Genomic DNA, 12996 nt, shown 5'->3' with positions numbered 1-12996 from the left:
CAAAATCCCTAGGCATGGGAAGTGGGTTAGATTTAAATGTGCTAGTTTGTAACATCCCAAATTTTCAATTTGCCATGTTATATACTAGATCATCATTGCATATCATATTTTCTTGCATTTTGGTTGATCCTCGAAATTCTACGCAACTCAGGGACCCACGGAGAGAGTTGGGGATTTCGTTATTTTCATATTTGAGTTTTCTCAAATTTTGGAAAAAAGAGGATCGTTTGGTTTTAATTATTTTTCTCTCTGTATATATTTCATTTGCAAAATAAAAGAGAGGAAATAAAATGACTTTCCCAAAATAAATGAAATACTAGAGGAAAAATATTAAAACCAAATAAGTAATTATTTGGAAGTTTTATTGCAATTTTATTTGAATTAGAAAAATTGCACGCTTTCAAAAATTGCATTTTTAGGCCAAGAAAACGTTCATCTCATTCTAAATATTTTATTTAGACGATGAAAAATTTGTTTTAGCATTTTTAGATTTTTATTTTATTTTCTAGGATTTATTTAAGTTTCGGCGGAATTATTAAAAAAATCCGTTCGGACCGACCGGGCCGAAGCCCAGCCGGCCCAAGCCGCTCACTGACTCTCTGCCCCGTGCCGCCCCATGTCGTGGCCGAGCCGGCCAGCCCCGCCGCCTTGCCCCCTCCCCCAAGCCGCCAACCCCCCCCCCCCCCCACACACACACACACTTCTTAAATAGCGCCACCGTCGCCCCCCACCACCTCAACACCCCGCGCCGCCAACCCCGCCGCCTAGCGTCGCTGCCGCCGTGAGCCGCCTCGCCTCCCCTCGCCGCCGTCCCGTCCCGCCGTCGCCGCACGCTGCCGGAGCCAGCGCCCCGCTGCCCCGCCGCCAGAACCCGACCCCGCCGAAGGTATAGCCGTCGCTGCCGGTTTTCGTGAGAAAACCGATTCGGCTTTTTTTCTGAAAACCCTAGGTTTTTTTAGATAGATCGGTTCAGTTTTTTTCGGTTTAGTTATTTAGCGAGCATCCACTCGTTCGTTCGTTTTAACGAACGCTTTTCACCCGTTAGCCGCAGACATCAAACATTTGTTCCTTAGCCTGTTCGTTAGTTTTCTTTTTCTAGGATTTTTCCGTGATTATTTTCGATCGTGATTTCAGCCCGGATCTTAGTTTTAGTTTATCTTTTCGCTCGTTTATCGGAATCATGCGATTCAAGCGCCTAGATCTTTGTTTCGAAGCCCTCTTTCTGTTTAGCCAACTTGAACAAGATTTTGGTACTGTAAAATTTTACCTAAGTCCAGATTAGTAATCGGATCTTGTTTCTTCCGCAGTTTGAGTTTCGTTGCTTCATTTGATTTGATTCTTTTTGCAAACCGGAGTTCTTAAGTTGAACTTTCTGGTTAGTTCTCTTGTTTGAGTCTTTACCCATTCTTCTAGTTGATTGCTTATTGTATGCTTGTTTGTTTGCGATAGAGTACCCGGAATGTGAAGCATGCTATTACGAGTCTCGGTTTGTGGATCATCAGCAAGGCAAGTAACACTTTGATCATACCTCTTTTCTACCCAATTTTATTGCATTAGATCAATCCTCAAACATTGCATGATTAGGATCTGATTAATATGTGGGTTTTGGGAAGTAGATGAGGTAGTACCTATTCACATGTTTATTACCAAACCTTTGGGAGTTACTTCTACGTACTGCTTATATTGCTATGCTATGCTAGTAGACGTGGATTGGGTGAGTGTATCCATGACAGATGTGAGTTTTGTTAATTAATGGTTAACTTAAGGTGGCAACTTAAATACACATCTGGGTGGATTGAGGCACCTAGGGAACCTAGTGTTGCCTGTGCTTTTTTGGAAATCCCGGGGTACCGTGTGATTATCCTATGGACCGCCACCCAGCCTCAAAGGGATCATAAGATTATTCATGCTAGAAACTTCCGTGTGCAGCCACAAGCTATTATGGGCTCTAGCATAGTTGATTAAGTCGTGTGAACTCTTACAGTGGTAGGCTAGCAGATGTAGGGGAAAGTATGTGTAACTGTCTACCCATCGTAAGGTCCTAATGCTTCTGAAAGACTGTGTCTCGGTCATCTGTTTCTCAAACATCATGTAGTGCGAGAAATTCAATGGAGGAGATCGAGTCTTGTGGGGAAAAGTGCGCAAACCTCTGCAGAGTGTACAAACTAATCATGGTTAGCCATGTCCCTGGTTATGGACATCTTGAGTATCTGGTTCTTGGATTATCCTGTTGATCTCATCACTCTTAATATAATTTGTTTGGGTTTAATGTTGATGCTTAATGGGGATTGAGTTGGGTGAACCTTCTCAATGTTTAACAACCACCATGATAGTTAAATAAAATTTATTCCTTTGTTGTAGGGAAAAATTGGCTTTATGCAAAACTGTAACCATAGAGCTTTCCACCAGCCATATTGCATGTAGTGATAGCAATTATTTAGTTCATTACTCTATGTGTTACATTGCCAGCATATTCCATGTGCTGACCCATTTCGGGTTGCAACGTTCATGTTGCAGAATTTCAGACGACGAGTAAGGTGCCTTAGATCGTGATCTTTCACTCAGTGATGTCGTTGGAGTTGATGGACTCACTTTATCTTCCAACCCTTCCGCTATTATCGTTTTTAGATGGCCTTAAGCCATATTATTGTAATAAGTTCTCTTTTGAGACATTCGATGTAATAAGTGTGTGATTGCTACTCTGTTATAAATCCTCAAGTACTGTGCGTGTCAGCATTACTGATCCAGGGATGACATTGATGCATAGAGATCAGACTGTTTGAGGTCTGGTTGCTACAAGATGGTATTGGGGCACACATTGACTGTAGGACACGACCACTAAGCTAAGACCATAGTACACTACTCACTTCTCATTTCTGACTCCTCTCCCTTCTACTCTATAGGATGGCGGATGCAAGGAACAAGTTTGTGCAACCGGATGAAGACACACCTTTTGGACGACAGCTGAAGGAAGCCACTAGATACCTGAGCACAGGAATACCAAGCTTCACCGGGACCTACATTTCCACTTTACCAGAAGAGGAGCGTTGGATGATTCAAGTTCAAGTTCCAGGGAGGACGTTCATGCCAGTCACTGAGCCCATAGAGTTTTCCTTTGATGCACCAACCTAGAGTCTAGGAAAGAGCATGGCATCCCACATCGCCATGGGACGCATTGGAGAAGTTTACCACAAGGATCTCAAGGATACTATCTACCAGATTTGTGGGCACCGAGATGAGCAATGGGAGATGATCAGCACCAGCAAGGATAAGTCCATTGCAGCTTTTATCCAAGAGTTAAACCAGCACATTCGTTGCCAGGAGAACCAGATGTGCGTAGGCATGATAGATCTAAAGAGGGCAATGACTAGGATCACAGAGATGGAAAAAGAACTCAAGTCTACATGCGATGGATACAAGGAGGAAATGACGATACTCGTGGATAAGAATGACGATCTGACAAGGAAGCTAGGAGTTCATGGGAGACCCTGCGCCGGGAGGAGAAGACGACGATTCCACTTGTCCGGAGAACTACATCATCATCGACGACACCGACTCAGATCCCGACGATAGCGATGATGACTATGTTGATGAAGCTGGAGCAGATATCATGGAGTCTTCCACTGATCAAAATTTCTAGTCGACCACCATATCAGTAGTAGTATTCCCCCTTGTACATAGTATAGTCCGAGCACTTTTGTAACGATAGTTAGAACGATTGTATGCCCTCGTTTGAATTGATTGAAGTGGTATTGTTGTGTTTTGTCTCATGAGAATATGGGTAGTGTTTTCCCTCTAGACCTCATTCTATTCTGTTTTCTCATCTTTTCTAAACCTATCAGATGCCTCCGAGACGTGACAATGGATTTGCTTTCCCACCGGAGCTCACCCAGTTGATCCAGGAGCAGAATACCCTGATGCAGCTGCTAGTCCAGAATCAGAACCAAGGCAACAACAACAACAACAACCCACCACCACCACCACCACATGTTGATCACTTAGCCTGTTTTCTAAGGCTGAATCTGCCGGTGTTTTCCAGTAGCACCGAGCCGATTGTTGTAGATGATTGGCTCCGTGAGATCGGGAGGGAGCTGACCACTGCAGGATGCATAGATGCGGAGAGGGTGCATTTTTATCGTACACCAGCTTGATGGACCTGCAGCATCATGGTGGGAGAATTTCATAGCCACTTACCCCATTGACATTGTTACATGGGATTAGTTCCAGCAGGCTTTCCGCACTACCCATGTTTCAGCAGGAGCTATGGCCATGAAGAAGCGAGAGTTTCGCAACTTGCACCAAGGAGGACGCACAGTAGGCCAGTATGTGGATGAGTTTAGTAAGTTAGCACGTTATGCCCCTGATGACGTTGCTACAGACGCTGCTAAGCAGGAGAAGTTTCTGGAAGGACTGAATGATGAGCTGAGCATGCAGTTGATGGTGGCAAACTTCAACAACTACCAGGAGTTGGTAGATAGAGTGCTCATGATTGAAGGGAAGTAGCAGCAGATAGACAGCCGTGAGAGGAAGTATGCCCAAGGGGAGTACAATTCGGGAGCACAGCAGAAATCTCGTTTTACCCCGAACTCGAGAGGACACATTCACCATAACCATGGAGGTCATATATCCAATGGAGGGATTCCGCATAACCATAGTGGCCCCAAGAATGGGAATGGGAATGGAGGAAGCAACGGTCAGAACCGTTCCAACCCAGCAACACCCGCCAAGAAGGATTTAAGTCACGCTACTTGCTACAAGTTCTAGAAGACTGGACATTATGCCAATAATGTCCTGAAGCTAAGAATGGAAATGGCAATGGAATCTCTGGGAAGAAGCCCAACCCTTTCAACAGGGTACAAGTGAACCACGTTAGCGTGGAGGAGGTTGAAGCATAGCCGGATGCAGTAATAGGTAAGTTTTTTGGTAAGACATTTACTGCAATCGTTCTTTTTGATACTGGTGCATCTCATTCATACATATCAAGGGGATTTGTGGATAAGTATAAGTTTCCCACCAAAGTCCTTAGAACACCTATGTTAGTAACTTCGCCGGGAACGGAACATATGGCAAGTCAAGGATGTTTTCAGATGCCATTGACCATAGGTAGGCATGTTTTCCCCTCGAATCTGATAATTCTGGAGTCGCAAGGATTAGATGTGATTCTGGGTATGGATTGGCTATCCATGTATGGAGGAAACATTGATTGCGCCAGTAAGTCGATTTTACTCACCACCCCACAAGGAAGAAGGATTAGGTATGTATCCAAGTATATGCCGAAGAGGACTCAAGAGAATTCCTTATCAGGAGTTGTACAGGAGGAAGTACCAGTGGTGAAGGATTTCCCTGATGTATTTCTGGAGGAGTTTCCAGGTATGCCAAAGGGATAGAGACATTGAGTTTTTGCTTGAGCTTTTGCTAGGCACAGGGCCAATATCTAAGAGACCGTACAGGATGCCCGCAAAAGATTTGGAGGAAATTAAGAAACAGATTAAGGAGTTACTAGATAAAGGCTATATTCATGCAAGTTCGTCACCTTGGGGATCACCAGTCCTTCTAGTGGAGAAAAAGGATGGATCATTAAGGATGGTTGTTGATTATCGTGGGTTGAATGAGGTGACGATCAAGAACAAGTACCCGCTGCCGATGATCAATGATTTGTTTGACCAGTTGCAAGGAGCTAAGGTATTTTCCAAGATCGATCTGCAATCAGGATACCACCAGCTGAAGATTCGTGAGCAGGATATACCCAAGACGGCTCTTACCACAAGGTATGGGCTATATGAGTATACCGTTATGTCATTTGGCCTGACTAACGCGCCCGCCTATTTCATGAACATGATGAACAAAGTATTTATGGAGTTCTTGGATAAGTTCGTAGTGGTGTTTATTGATGATATTCTGGTCTACTCAAAGAATGAAGAGGAGCATAAGGAGCATTTGTGTTTGGTACTTGGGAAGCTCAGAGAACATCAGCTATATGCCAAGTTCAGCAAGTGTGAATTTTGGTTGAATGAAGTTGGATTCCTCGGACATGTTATATCCGGAGAAGGAATAGCAGTAGACCCCACCAAGGTTGTCACTGTGACAAATTGGGAAGCATCCACGTCAGTTGGAGAGATCCGGGGTTTTTTGGGACTCGCAGGATACTACAGGAGGTTCATTGAGAATTTCTCCAAGATTGCAAAACCCATGACGGAATTGTTGAAGAAGGACACCAAGTTCAATTGGACTGAGGAATGTGAGGCCAGTTTTCAGGAGTTGAAGAAACACTTGGTTACAGACCCAGTGTTGATTATTCCAGATCAACGGAAGGATTATCAGGTGTATTGCGATGCTTCTCGTCGAGGACTTGGAGCAGTGCTTATGCAGGATGGAAGAGTTGTTTCATATGCCTCACGACAGCTTAAACCCCATGAGCTAAATTATGCTACGCACGATTTGGAGTGAGCAGCCATAGTGCATGCCTTGAAGATGTGGAGACATTTTCTCATCGGAAATCACTGTGAGGTATACACGGATCACAAGAGTTTGAAGTATATATTCACGCAGAAGGAGCTGAATCTCAGAAAAAGGAGATGGTTGGAGCTCATCAAAGATTATGATATGAAGTTGCATTATCACCCCGGAAAGGCTAACGTAGTAGCTGATGCATTGAGTCGCAAGAGCCATGTTAATACACTCTTGACCGGAGAGATACCCAAGGAGTTAGCAGAGGATCTTCGTGAGCTATGTTTGGAGATAGTTTCGAGAGGCTATGTAGCAGCATTGGAAGTTCAGTCTACTTTGATGGCTAAGATCAGAGAAGCTCAGAAGACGGACAAGGAGATTGCCGAGATAAAGGAAAGAATGAGAAAGGTAAAACCTAAGGGATTTCGTGAGGACGAACACGATACCTTATGGTTTGAGGGCCGCATATATGTGCCCAATGAACCGGAGATCAGGAAGCTAATTCTGCAAGAGGCCCACGATTCGCCATACTTGATTTACCTAGGAAACACCAAGATGTATTTGGATTTGAAGGACAGTTTCTGGTGGACCAGAATGAAAAAAGATATTGTGGAGTATGTAGCCGTATGTGATGTTTGTCAGAGAGTGAGGGCAGAACATCAGAAGCCAGCAGGATTGCTACAACCATTGCCAATACCCGAATGGAAGTGGGATAAGCTAGGCATGGATTTTATCACGGGATTACCCAGGACTCGTTCAGGCTATGACTCGATATGGGTTGTAGTCGATCGATTGACGAAGGTAGCTCATTTCATCCCAGTGAAGACCACTTAAACCAGTGCTAAGTTGGCAAAGATATACATGACCAGGATCGTATGTCTGCATGGAGTTCCGATGACCATTGTATCAGATAGAGGAACACAGTTTACCTCAAAGTTCTGGAATCAGTTACACGAAACTTTGGGAACCAGGCTAGAATTCAGTACAGCCTTTCACCCGCAGACAGATGGACAAACCGAGAGATTCAATCAGATTCTGGAGGACATGTTGAGAGCTTGTGCGCTAGACTGTGGGTCTAGTTGGGACGACAATTTGCCATATGCAGAGTTCTCTTACAATAACAGCTATCAAGCTAGTTTGAAGATGGCCCCCTTTCGAAGCCTTGTACGGAAGGAGGTGCAGGACCCCGTTGCTGTGGGATGAAGTTGGAGACCGTCAGTTGTTTGGACCAGATTTGATCAAAGGGTCTAAAGAGAAGGTTAAGTTGATCCGCGATAGACTCAAAGTAGCCCAGTCTAGGCAGAAGAGCAATGCAGATTCAAAACGCAAGGAGACAGTTTACGAAGTCGGAGACAGAGTATATCTTCATGTGTCCCCACTTCGAGGGGTTAAGCATTCTAGAGTCAAGGGAAAGTTAGCACCACGTATTGTGGGACCATACCAAGTTTTGGAACGTATGGGAGAAGTTGCTTACAAGTTGGAACTACCCGAAGAATTGTCAGGAGTTCACGATGTGTTCCATGTTTCCCAGTTGAAGAAGTGCCACACGGAGATGGCTGATATCCCTCTGAGAGATACAATGCCACTGGAAGTGATTCAGTTGGATAGCAATTTGACCTACAAGGAGAAACCAGTCAAGATCCTCGAGTTTGCCTGCTGAGTCGCACGCGGCAAGGTTATCAAGTTCTGCAAACTTAAGTGGAGCCACCATACTGAAGATGAAGCCACCTGGGAACGGGAGGAATACCTACGGAAGGACCACCCTCACCTATTTTCTAGCCAACCCGAATCTCGAGGGCGAGATTCATCTTAAGGGGGGTAGGTTTGTAACATCCCAAATTTTCAATTTGGCATGCTATATACTAGATCATCATTGCATATCATATTTTCTTGCATTTTGGTTGATCCAGATGTTTCAAATGAGGACACTCGATTTTACGTTCATCCGCCTGTATGCGCTACACATGAAATACATCATCGGGAGAGAGCAAGTCACCGGTCTTGCGGTCGCGGACCCATACTACATGCATGAGGGCTTCTTGTCAGTCAACAATGCCAACCGTCAATATGTGAGTCAGTACATCGAAGAATTCTTGGTCAGCAATAAGGACAAAGAAACGATTCTCCTACCTTATCATCCCAAGTAAGTCATCCGCGGATAGCACTATAACACATACATCCTTTCGTGCATTTCAATAGTTACTTTGCACGCATGGAGGCTAAACTTGATCGTGTATTTTGCCCAGCGGGGGGTGTCGTGCCGTTCTCATTGTTCTTTACCCGCCTTACTCCCGCGCTCTATATTTGGACCCGTCGAAGAACATACAGAAGAAAGATTACACACACATAAAGTATGTTCTGGACAGAGCTATGTTGGGCTTCAGCATGCGGGGTGGCTACATCCAACACAAAAAAACAAATAAGGCCGAGCTTTGTTTCAGCCACAAGACTGACTTCTATTGCATCCAGCAACCGGCAAGAAGTGAGAATGATGGATTCTACGTCATCCATCTAATGATGGAGTACAGAAGGGATGCACAATCACTTTGCATGAAATCTTCATCCGATACCCATATCCAGAGACGGGCCGAAGCCTTTGGAGCCATGCCGGATAATCGACTTCAAAATGATTTCTACCGGATCCAACAAGAAATTGCGTCCATCATCATCAAAGATGTCCTCGAAGAGAATGGGATGCTCTACGCCGGCCCAGTATCGCGAGCTGACGTCCGAACCCGCATTGCCCTACAGCGTCAGGACATGACGCCTTTCACTAAGCTTGGGTCTGTCCTCCCGGATATGGACAGATGGGAAGAGTGCACTTCTTAATAACAATGTGTCTGTTTAGTTACTTGTCACTTTCTGTACGACGAAACTTCGAATCTCTCAGTACGACGAAACTATTAGATGTATGGTGTCGCGCTCTAGTTAATTACTTTCGGTATGATAAAATTTGTTAACTATGTTTACTATATATGTTGCTTCTATTTCATAACTGTTTTGTTGAATTCTCTTCATGGTATATATATGTGCATCTCTGACAGGTATATAGATCAACGATGGCGAGGAAGTGGTATGCCGTGTATGTAGGGCATGTTCCGGGTGTGTATGATGAGTGGCCAGAGTGTCAAGCCCAAGTCTCTGGCTTCTCCGCGGAAGCCAGAAAGGGTTTGATAGCAGAGCGGAAGCCGAAGCTAGTTACTTGAGATTCATAGCACAACAGGGGATTCAGAACCAGCGCCCCTGCAAAAACTACTACATAATACCGCTTTTGATCATCGTGATCGCTCTTATCTTCTATGCGGTCATGTCTTAGTCTTCATTGGTGATGAAACATGAGTATGTGACTATCTAGTTGCATGTATTGAGAACTTGTAATGACTTGTAACGCTATTTCGAGACATGTATTCGACCATGATTGATGATGATGAGATATTTGAGACATGTCGAGACTTCTAATAACTTTGGCTCATTGATGACTCACTTGCTTTTCAATGAATATGCATGTTATTGTATAAATGGTGGATCTTTTTAATTGTGTATAGAGCCAAAACGCAAAAAAAATACAAAAGTTAGCAGTGGCGTGGGGGTAAAGATTACCAGTAGCACTCAAGTAACAGTAGTGCTGGCTAGTTCAACGCGCTATAGATAATTATCAGTAGCGCTGGGTGAAAGCGCACTACAGCTAGCTTTAGATACTAGTAGCGCTAGGCCAAACAAGCGCTACTGCTAAAAAAATAGTTGTACCACCGTAGCAGTAGCGCGCCTGCCTGCGCTACTAAACAAGAAACCCCGCGCTACTGGTAAGGGTTTTCCTAGTAGTGGTAAGTTCAGTTACCTACTTCTCGGAATTTTAGTTAGCCACTTATTGCAAAATTGTTTAATTACGTTTCTTGGCTTAATTTAGTTTGCTACTGATTACATAATGCCACATCTTGTTAATCGTATTATAGACTGCGCATATCTATCTGTTTGATACTTACTATTAAGAATTTCCTGTTTGCCTGAACTTAAATAGCTACTTGTTTGTTTAACTGCTTTGCTGATGCAACAACGGGTTACAATGATGTTAATAACTACTTTTCAGCATCCAATTGAAACTCTTTAATTCCTTGTTTGTTTAACTGGTTTGTTGTTATAACTCCCAGTTGAGATGTCTTGCTAACTTCAACTTTTGTGAATCCAATCAGAACTTTAATGGCAAAACAGGTTAGCCCAAGATCAAAGAGCGAGGTCCCCATGGACGTTGTATCATCCCACAGCAGTGGCACTGGCCCAATCGTGCATTATGAATTGCCAACTGCTGATGCTCTAGAGGCTAAACTAGTGGTAGAAAGAGATTCTGCTTCTGCACTTAGAGATGAAGTTGACATGTTGAGGAAGCAAACAGCACAATCGCAAGCAGTACTCAAGACAACCATTAAATATTTGGTGGATTTCAAAATGAAGCAAGCTGAGACTGATCGCATTGTTAAGGTCCTGAAGGAAAAAAGGATATTGAATTCCCACTTGGTAAATCATAGGTGAAATGTTCTTTCCATCGTTGAATAACCTTTGTGTGTTGTTCATCTAATCAATCAAACCATTTGTTTTAGAGATCATGTAATAATTGTTTTTAGTTTTTGGTTTGTAAATTTATTTGAGCACAAGTTTGTATTAATTGATAAGACTCAGAGACATTTCATTTTGATTGATGTGCCAGACCTACAAATATGCCAATCAGGCTGAATGTGCATTCAGCAATAATAGTAGTATAAATGGACCATAAGTGGCACGCATCGGAAAGGGCCAAGATGATGTAGTAGCTTGGCTAAAAAAAGGATGTTGTTCTAGCAAAAAAAAGTATAGCTTATGTATGTTAGTTGATATTATTGATCCATATACTCTATAAGTGTTTATATGTCTGTTAGTTCTGTACATTCTTGGTTGATTGACTCGGTATTTGAATCTTGATACATCACTTGTGTACATATCTAAATGGGAGTACACATTATGTTGCGTGTGACATTTGAGTTGGACATAAAGTGTTCCAAATATTCGAATTCACCTTAAACTGGATTCTAGCTTCTGAATTTGAGTATCGACATTTGTAAATCATATTCATATATGACAGTGGAATACATCTTTGTCGTGCTTTTGAAGATATATAAAAACACATAGGATGATTTATAAAGATTCATATAGAAATACAAAATTGATACGAATTTAGTTGCCAGGGTAAACGTGGATGCTTATTGTCCCAAAATTCGAAAGAAGCGGCAAAATGTCCACTCCCACGTAGGCTGCCCGAAGCCAAGTGTTTGGGAGATGGAAATTACTGTCTACCCATTACATAGACAATCCATCGTCCTGATTTCCACTGCTCTCAATAGGGGTAGGTTAGTAACTTCAATTAGACGTGACACGACCGCCTCTGAGCCCATTTCGACATGGTGGGCGCCAAACATGGGCGGCAAAACACATTTGATTCAAGCCCGTCCGAAAGACCTCTTTTTCTCCCTCAATTTCCCCATTCATACACGGTGGGCGGCAAAACAAACTCGACTCGTCCGAAATTGATGTAGGCAAATATTTTCAATAGGGGCAGGTTTATAACTTCACTCAGACGTGACACAGCCGCCCTACCTGTCAGCCCCGTTCATACACCGTGGGCACCAACCATGGGCGCAAACCAACCTCTCCTCGCCCGAAATCGCTCTGGGAAAATATTGGCGAGATGTGAGATTACCGTCCTATCCCCAACCGACAAGATGTCCAAATTTTAAATGGGGGCTAAGTTCGTAACTTTCCCATATTTCAGACAGGCGCATCCCAAAAACATGGTTACCCGTACCTCTGCCTCCATTTTCCCATTCATACATCGTCTGCGCTAGAACACCATCCCCACACCAGCCTCCTCCGTCCGCCACCCCATCCATCGCTGCCGTCCTCCACCCCATCCAGCGCCACTGTCTTCCACCATGCCGGAGCGCCTACCAAGACCGCATCATCCACTGCTAGATATGGGCGTTTATCATCCACGGCGACGGACCAAGAGCATTGCATCACGTCCTCTCGCTTAATCGTCGCTGTCGTCCTCTTTCTCGGGGCCGCTCACACGACCTTCTCTTCCACTGCAACGGGACTTATCCCCCAATGCACTCGTCTACCGTCGCAAATCTGCTTCAACGCCATCGACAGCAATCGCACCCCCGATGCCTACACGACGCCGCAAGAGAGGTGGTACTTCATATCTCCTCAACTTTTTGATCTCAACCAGAAAATAGATCGTAACTTGGTTACTCTACTTTCTTTTCAGCTCTTAGAATTTAGTTCTTAGTTCGAAGCAAACAATGGATGCTAAATATCATTTCTCCGGTTTGCAGCTTCAAATTTGTCATGGCACAGTCATAATACGGTTTAATTGATCATGCTTAGGGTTTAATTGATCATGTTGGTTCCGTGGTGGTTTCTTTAATAGAAACTAGCGGGGTCACCCGCGCATTTGTGCGGCTAGATTTTTCACACATTTTTATATGTGAGTTTTAGCATATTATATTAGCTTTGACT

Source organism: Triticum aestivum, chromosome 7B (assembly GCF_018294505.1).
Source record: "Triticum aestivum cultivar Chinese Spring chromosome 7B, IWGSC CS RefSeq v2.1, whole genome shotgun sequence".
Taxonomy (NCBI): Eukaryota; Viridiplantae; Streptophyta; class Magnoliopsida; order Poales; family Poaceae; genus Triticum; species Triticum aestivum.
Note: the sequence above shows the minus strand (reverse complement) of the source record.